This window comes from Microtus ochrogaster, chromosome 10 (genome assembly GCF_000317375.1).
Source record: "Microtus ochrogaster isolate Prairie Vole_2 chromosome 10, MicOch1.0, whole genome shotgun sequence".
Classification (NCBI taxonomy): Eukaryota; Metazoa; Chordata; class Mammalia; order Rodentia; family Cricetidae; genus Microtus; species Microtus ochrogaster.
In genome coordinates, this window is record NC_022016.1 from 49651642 (window position 1) to 49660194 (window position 8553).

The following is an 8553-nucleotide window of genomic DNA, read 5'->3' on the forward strand; positions in this document are numbered from 1 at the left end:
ATCCCGCGCGCGCGGCCGCCCCACGGACTCGGCGGCCGCGGCCCCAGCCCGGATCCTAGAGAATCAAGTGGAGGCGCCGCGGACGCCGCGCGGGGTTAGTACCCGGGGCCGTGGGGCGGGGCTGCGCGAGCGACGCGGGGCGCAACCAATCGCAGCCCCCAGGCTCGGGGTTCGCCCGGCAGAATCGGGCGTCTGGGGCCCGCGCGAGCCTAGCAGGGGCCAGGCTCCGCCCCGAAAGGTCTAGACACCCGCGTCCCTGCAGCCGCGCGGGAGCCGCGGTTCCCCGGAGTCGGGAGCAGTCGCTGCAACCTGGGCAGAAATCGGTTTCCAGCGTTCTGGCTGCTCCTCGGGCGTCCCCTCCCTTGGGTCGCAGCCTGGCTGCTCCAGCTCTGGCCACCGCAGCCCGGAACCTGCACCCTCAGCTGGTCGCTGCGGTGACACCCAAGGCTGGTTCCTCACTCCCTCTACCCCACAACGATTTTGGTCCTAGAGCTTCCACCCTACGCGAGATTCCACGTTCCCCAGCTCCGCGCGGCCTTGGCCCTCTGTAGCCTCTGTGTCAACATTCAAGGCAAACAGAATGGGGGTTCCCACACGGATCAACAGTGGGTTGGGGTCAACCACCCTGCTCCTGTCCAATCAAAACTAGTTTCAGGATCTCATAGACCTCTCCGCCGTGGCGGCCCGTGGCTCTTTGAAAAATACAACAGGGCCTGCATCATGTGTGCTTTTTGGTGTCACCCCCCCTTATGCATGCACCTTTCCGTGACGTGGAAAGGGACACGGGTCTGTGGCAGGAAGAAAGCTGTCAGTGACTTGGAGAGGGGCCGGACTGATTTCTCCCTGTGGGTGGAAAGGGGTCTTCCTAGGGCAGAGCCATCGTCTTCTTGGCCCCAGTGCGCTATGTTCTACACTACTGTCAGGGGCTCTGTAGGAAACTGGTCCCAGGGTCTGCACTGTTATTCATGCCTGGTGGCCCAGCCATTCCTGGGGTACGCAATGCCAGCAAAGCTTCCTTCTCCCGGCTCCTAGGCCTGGCATGGGTGCACAGACGCACAACTATAGGGCTACAGAGGAGAGGAGAGCCTGACGAAGCCCACAGTCACGGGGTGCCGCCCCCTCCCCAGGTGCACTCTTGGGACTGCTGAACGAACGCCTGTGTTTCTCTCGGTTCTTTGGAAATTCGACTGCATTTTCGTTGCCAGCAGCGGTGGACGTGTCTCTAACGACCAATTCCAAGCCCCAAGAGCGACGCTACCTAGGATCCAAAGGCAGCAGCATCAAGACTTCATCCTGGAGCCCAGCTTAGCACACTCCATTTTGTTAAAAACGAAATCAGGCCCTGGGTGCACGACAGTGGGAACGAGCTCTGTCCCCTAATCCCAGGAACACCCGAATTGTCCTGCACTGCTCTCTGGGCCTCAAGCCAGCGCCCCAGGCTATCGAGGAAGTGAGGGATAGTGAGGGTCCCTTGCTGGACATTTTAGTGAACTAGTGACTCCAAGTTGCCCATCACTAGACCGAAGTCCTTGCGCAACGACCTCAGGACCAGAGGAAATCCTGGGAGCCTGGCTATGGTACGAGTGCCCTCAGGGGCCTCCCCTGGAAAGGGACCACTGCTTGCCACCAGGTAGGGATCATACCAACGACGAGCCACCTACTTTGCCCTCGAATGACTGCGGGCCATGACCATGACATGTAAGCCTCAGTGGTGTGTAAATTCGATTTCTCCAGTCGTTTCCAGTTTGCATCTGCCCCGTTTATTAGCCCCTCCTCAGGATTTCTCTTTATGTCCCTACAGCGAGTTAACAAACGGGTTTCCAGAGAATGAAGTTCTGGTGTAACCTTGTGTCTGACCCCAAATCCGTACTCAGCTACAACCCTTGGAAGGCACCTGCCCCCTGTGGGCACCAGAACGAAGGATTGGGGAACTGTATGCAGCCCGACTTCTCAGGCGCAGGGTCGTTCGGGCTGAAGCAGTGATCGGAACCTCCCACTAGTTGGCGCTGGCGCCTTGCTGGCTGCAGCGTCGCCCGCCAGACTCAGCGCCCAGATGTGCGCCAGCTGCAGTACCTTGGTTTTCCCGGGAGCCGTGAAAGAACAGCTTTCTGACAGAGTGCTTGTTCGCCTCACTGTATCTGCGGCCACGTTTTGGACAACGAAAAGCGTGGTGTTAGTTCTAGGGCTCGCCCTGGCTCTAATGGATAGGTGCCCTCATCCGGAGTTTCGGACACCGAAGGGCCTGCGACCAGCAGAACTCTCTCCAACAGAAACGCAGCCTGCTTCTGTTCCAAGACCCATGCTGAGACTACGACAGAAGGCTCAGACTTTCATCCTTAGATCCGTCGGGTGCCCACACAGCTTCCTTCTGCTGTTCTGTACTGACAAACCTAGACCTACCTCGGTATTGTCAGTTTTCAGACGGGGAGAGCCCCTGCCACCAACCAGGACTCATCCATCACACCCTCTCTCCCCCATATGATCTGTCTCCTTTTCTGTCCTACTGAAAGACACTATCCTGCTGTCTCTCAAATGTCCCATTAAAGAGCACCTCGGTGTGTCCTCTACAGGGCCAGGAAGCCCGAGGTCGGAGCTCCCTTCTCATCTGCCTGTGTGTTGCTGGGTAAATTGGACCAGCCCGGGGTCAGCTACAGCAGCCCCTCTCCTGAGAGGGACCCCCACCTAAGAGAGGGTTCTAGTGGCCTCTTGGCAGTGCGGTGCTGCCCCTGTCTCCAGAAGGACGGAGTAGGTCTGATTCCTTGGGAGTCTGGAGCCTGGGGAGGGTCGACTTTGGAGAACCTGTTTCTGAGCTATGCTCTGGTTTATTACTAAGTCTGTCTTCCTTCATCACTCTGGTCTAAGAAACCCCGCATCAAATATCCTTGAGGCTTCCTTTCATCTGTACAAGGGATAACAGCTGTGCTGGTAATAATGTGTAAAGTGTTTGACAGGGCCTAGCACAGAGGGATGCTCTGTCACGCCGTCTGTCTTTGGCAAGTGCTGCACCCTCAAAGGTGACACACCCACAGCTTGCCAGGACTCAGAGCCCAGGCTAAGGCCATGGCCATCTTGACCCCTTTTCCTCCTAGGCTGGCGGGAGGGCTACCTAGGACCTAAAGACTGTCTGGTGCCTGCCTTGAGACAGGGCTAGCCCTGGAGGCAACCCTTCAAGGGCTTTCTTGCCTTCCAGGCTCCCAGACTCTCACTATCTCCCTTCCACAAGCAGCCCTGATGTAAACAGCAAGTCACCACCAACACCATAGTTCCCACCCTGCCCACCCCTGGAGGTGTCTGTTCCCTTTAGAAACTGAATTTATCCATGTGCGAGGGACACAATGTGGATCCTGCCTCCTGCCTAGTCCCTGGAACTCTCAGGGGACTTTCCTGTCTCACAAGGAACTTCACTTCTCTTGGACACCGGACACCGTTTGATTGAGGGGAGGCCAAGCGGTTCCCGCTGGGAGGGAGGAGCGGTGAACCTCCCCTAATGGCTGAGAAAGAAAAAGCCAGAAAGTAAAGGGAGTTCTGCATCCCATTTTCAGATACACGATATAAAATATCGAAATACAAAAGATGTCGTGTAACCTGGCTGTGCACACACACTGAACCGATCAACACCTGTGATGGAACACAGTAGTAATACAGCTAAATTCCTGAAGGGGGGGGGACCCCTACCTCAGAGGTTTCAACTCTGCAGTCACCTCTCCTGGGTGACTTGAGGGAAGGATCCAGAATGGGTGGGTGGGAGGACGGGTGTGTTTTTCAATTGCAGAAGGGATAGTCAGACTTAGAGGGGGGCAGGGGAGCGAGGGACACCATTCCTAGCTCTGTGGGAATCTGGTCTTCAAATGGAACCAGGCTGGAAAACCAGTTCTTCCTTGGCTGAGGCCAGACCGAGAACCAGGCAGGTACATCCGGGGCTGAGTGCAGATTGCAGACCGAAGGGGAGCGCAGTGCTTCAGTGTGCAAAGCAAAGTTAGGCTGCCTTCAGTTGGAGGGAGGGAGGATGCGACCCCAGCACCCAGAGGAAAGCGGGAGGACCAGAGCTGGTCCAATTCCCTTTGACTTCAGGTTTCCGTCTGAACGAGGAGAGTGCACTTCCTAAGTAGTCCTTGGTTCCAGTGACTCTCCAACCCCAGGGACACCAGACAGGTTTTGTCCGTGACCAGAACCTATAAGCCATCCCCCGCACTCCCAGAACACGTTTGCCTTTTATAGGCTGGGGACTTCCTCCCTCCTATCTGTCCTATCAGGCTGCAGAGCAACCCTGAGGGAGGTCATTGGGTTTCCGGGGTGGGGAGGAAGCCCACTGTAGCCTCCATATCTGGAGGGAGTTGGTCCAGCCTGGTAGCGCTCTTAAGCAGCCGAGAGCCCCGGTTCTCAGACCCTCTGTTGTTCATGCTCGCTCACTCCCTCGCTCAGCCTCCCGATGCCCCTGCAGGGCAGAGGTTTCATTCTCTGGGTTTCCAGAATGACTTGGGTTTCCAGAAGAATGCTCTTCCTCTGCACCAGATCAACAGTTGCCTTGACTCCCCACCAGCGCCACAGCAGGGACCCCCACTTTGCACCTGGAGCCCAAGGGGATTCTGACCAAAAAAAAAATCTGTTCTTTCCCCCCCATCTCTGCCTATCATCTCCACATGGCTCAGCATGGGGCGACTCCTGCAGTAGGCAGGGACAGGAAGAGCTCCTCCCCTATAAGTGGCAGTCACCTCCACACTTCCTGCTCACTTATGCCTCCTTAGAGCATTTTTAGGGGGCCGTTGTCTTCATGTCCATTTTACAAGTGAAAAAATCAGAAGTACAGAGAGGTTAAGAAACTTACACAAGGCTACACAGCTGGGAAACCACAGAACTGGGATTCCATCCAGGCAGCCTGACCCCAGAGCCCATGTTCCTGACCACTCTGCTTGTCTCATGGGGAAGAATCAGTTTGGAGAAGTGACAGCCAAGGGACAGAATTAGAATCCTGGCAGAGGTGTCCTGGGTTGGCTTCAGTGTCAAAATGAAGCCCCTAAAGATGTAGCATAACGACTGTACCATGGGATAGTTGGTGAGTCAGGCAAAGGGCTGGAGATTGAAACACACAGACAGAGACACAGGTCATTCTTGAAACAAGAATGCCCATTTTATTGCATTCCATTGCAGCTTATATAGGGCTCCTCTTGACTAATGGCCTCACCCTAGCTCTCTGGATACTTCAGCTGCAAGCCCACCAGAAACCCCTCCTCTGCCATCAGGAACTCAGCTACAAGCACAGGCAAACAAGTTGTTTACTCCGGCAGGCAAGGGGGGTCATAGAAAATTCAGGTTCTGAGGGTCTGCAGTCCCCAACGCTAAGACATCAAATTCAAGACCCTGACTTTGTCAAATGGCAGAACCAAGACCTAGGGAGGGAAGGGGCTGTGTTAAGATCACAGCTTAGTCTGGGGTAATGCCTGGGCATCTCCTGCTGCCACCTCCTACTGGCTGGATCCCTGATCTTCTGTCAAATGTAGGCCCCCTTGTCCCTGAAGCCCACCCAGCAATACCCAGGCCACAGGGTCCTATTAGGGATTTTCCACCTCTCTAAAAAGGTCTTAATGCCTGTCAGTCCTTGTGAAACTTTAATTAATCTCAGAGGCTGATGGCTTGAAGGGGAGCAGCCTTGGCCTTACAAGGCTGAAGATGACGGCTCCATTTATGTGGTGGGGAGGAACGCTGCCGACATTCCTGCCAGCAATAAAAGCCACATGGCTTTCCAGCGTCGCCCTTGGAAAAGAAAAAAAAAAGTGCAGCCCTCTGCGGAAAGAAAGCAGCTATGTACTGTATGCATGGCGTGAGATAAAAACAGGCGTTCCGAGGTGGAGAACAGTCAGGCTTTTATGCCTCCTCCATGACCACCGACAGTGTCAGGGGCCGGCGGTCACCCTCTCGGCCACAGGCAAGCACAGGGAACAGGGTTGGCCCCAGTGTAAGGCCTTTAGCTGCTAGGAAAGGGCTTCAGCTTCTCCACCTGGGCTGGGTCTGAGCTCTCCCTGGCTGTCTCTGAGGTGGTGCCAGCTCCCTAGGGTGTGACCTGTGCGGTGTCACAGGGCCCTGCTCTAGGAAGGGCACACACTATTTTGGGCACTTGCTCTGCCACAGGAACTCTGAAACTTTTAGTACCTGCTGAATACGGATCTGTGTTTTTATTTTTCATGGGGTCCCCCAAATCGTGTGGCCATTCCTGGTCGTTGATCTCCCGTAGGCTAGGTACCCACCCCATGCCACGGCTTGGCATGTAGGGTGGAAGGGTGTACTGGGTTCACATTGCTTCTTTTGCTTATAGTAGCTTAGGTGAGTTTCAAAACAACTTGTGGAATGAACAGAGGCATTGCATGCCAAGGAAATCAAGATTTGAATTCCGTTCTCACAGACTCCAAAACAAGGTGTGTGTGTGTGTGTGTGTTTCTTTGTGTGTCAGAACACACATGTGCACACACACAGACCCAAGATAGACACCAGGAATCTTCCTTGGTTACGTGCCACCTTATTTACTGAGGCAGTGTCTCTCAACTGAAGCCAGAGCTCATGGGATGATACAACTTGTCTGGCTAGCCAGTTTGCTTTGGGGACCCTGTGCCTCTGACTGTCACTCTCACCCAGCATTTCTATGAATGCTCGGGATCTGAACTCAGGTTCTCAGCCCCAAAGCAAGTGTTCTCGACCGCTCTGCATTATTCTAGAGTGTTCCTCATTTGCGGGGCCAGACGGCCATGCACGGTCAGGCTTCTTCCCTGTTATTACCGAACAATAGAAAACACAGCATAAACAATGGGGGGAAGTCTGGTTCGTGTGGACCTGGCATGTGTCCTCAGAGCTGGGCTGAGGAGTGGGTTCTATTGCCCTTTGTGCCATTTATTAACCCCTGCGTGGGTCATTGGCCTGAGCCTGGGGTGGAGAACAGAGTGTAGAACAGAACCAATAGTCATCAGGTCCTGAGGCCTGACTTGAGTCTGAGGCTCATAGACCCGGCTGTCTATGCGGCTCCAAAGAAGCCACCCAATCATGTCACCCGGTGAGTCAGGGCAGTCCCTTCCTTCCCTGGGCCTCGGGCTCTCTTTAGGGGACACAGTGGCTTGGCTCTTGCCTCCTCCCTAAGAGACCTAGAATTTACTCAGCTACAGTAGTTTTGCTCGTTTTCCATCCTGTGGCTGGAGAAACTGAGAGCTAGGAGAGGTCACTGGATTGCCCAGGTGCACAGGATGCTGGCAGGACCGTGCCTCTGGCTTTGGGCACTGACTGACGGTAGCGGCTCCATTTGCTTTCATCCTATATCCCTCGCCACACTGGCCTGTCAGGAGCCTCGAGTGCCAAGTGCAGAAGTCACAGCCACACTTTCTGACAGATGTTAGTGAGCCCCCACTGTGGTAGGCACAGTCGCAGCTCACTGCAGAGACTGCCTCCAGCCCCGGCTCGCTGCAGAAACTGCCTCCGCACTGCCTTAGGATTGAGGTAAGGTCTCTGGGAAGGGTTTACACCGAGAGAGCTGTGTGCATCGGTGGCCGGCAGACTGGCATCTTGTAAAGGTGTGGGAAGCAGCTGAGGCTGCTATGGAGAACACCGGAACAGGTGCCATCTTGGAAGCAGAGCTGGTGCTCGCAGCACCAGCTCTGCAGGGTCTTGGAGTTTCTCTTTTTGGAGTCGGAGGAATATGACCCCGGCTCAGGCGTCATTTTACACCTCGTTCCCCACTAACATCCAGCAGCATGCGCTTCCAGAGGGTCCTTCTCAGGGCTGTACTGCCACTGAGTAGCTGGAGGGGAGAGCAGATGGTGGACCTGCTCTGCAGGTGGCGTGGGAAGCCATCCTTGCCCTGAACCTGAGCTTCACTGCCCCCCCCCCCCCGTGTCCCAGGGTGGACAGGATACCATCCACCTGACTTTGGCCAGTTGCAGAATCCCCACCCCGCCCCACACCTCCAGACCCGGAGGGCAGAGTATTAGCCAGGGCTGGACCCTAGGTTCCTGGTTAGATCAACACATTCCCCTCTGCTTCATCACCCTCACCTGGAAGTGGGGAACATTCCAGTGCTCAAAGCAGATTGTGAGGCTCTGGCACATGGGGGCTCACACAGTGGCTATAGCTGGTACCCCCATGAAGAGGAATCACTGGATCCCTTGGTCAAGACCCTGTGACATCCCCAGGGACCTTGGTGGGGGAAGATCACTGAAGCCATGTCACATGACACACTGTTGTGGCCACTGGGGACTTTGTTTGGGGGGGGCACGCCCTGAGTCAGAACTCCTGTTCACACTAACGGGTTCTCTCTACTTCGGCTTGTTTTCCGTGTGTGGGTACATGTGCAGGAGTACATGTGTATAGACAGGTATACATGGTGTACACCTGTACACGCTTGTGGAGGTCAGAGATTAATGCCTTTCTCGTTTCTTTCCACTTGGTTTTGTGAGGCAGGATCTCTCATTGGCCTGGAGATCACTGATGGTGCTAAATTTGGTTGGCCAGGAAGTCTTAGGCATCCTCCTGTCTCCATTCCCCCAACACTGAGATTTCAGGCACAAATGCTACCAC

General features: G+C 55.2%; 1 protein-coding gene across 1 annotated transcript in view; it reads right to left on the reverse strand.

The window, feature by feature from the left end:
* The window catches only part of Runx3 (runt related transcription factor 3), a 55669-nt gene that overhangs the window by 21968 nt on the left and 25148 nt on the right, over positions 1-8553 (reverse strand). The gene's annotated exons all lie outside the window — the stretch shown is intronic.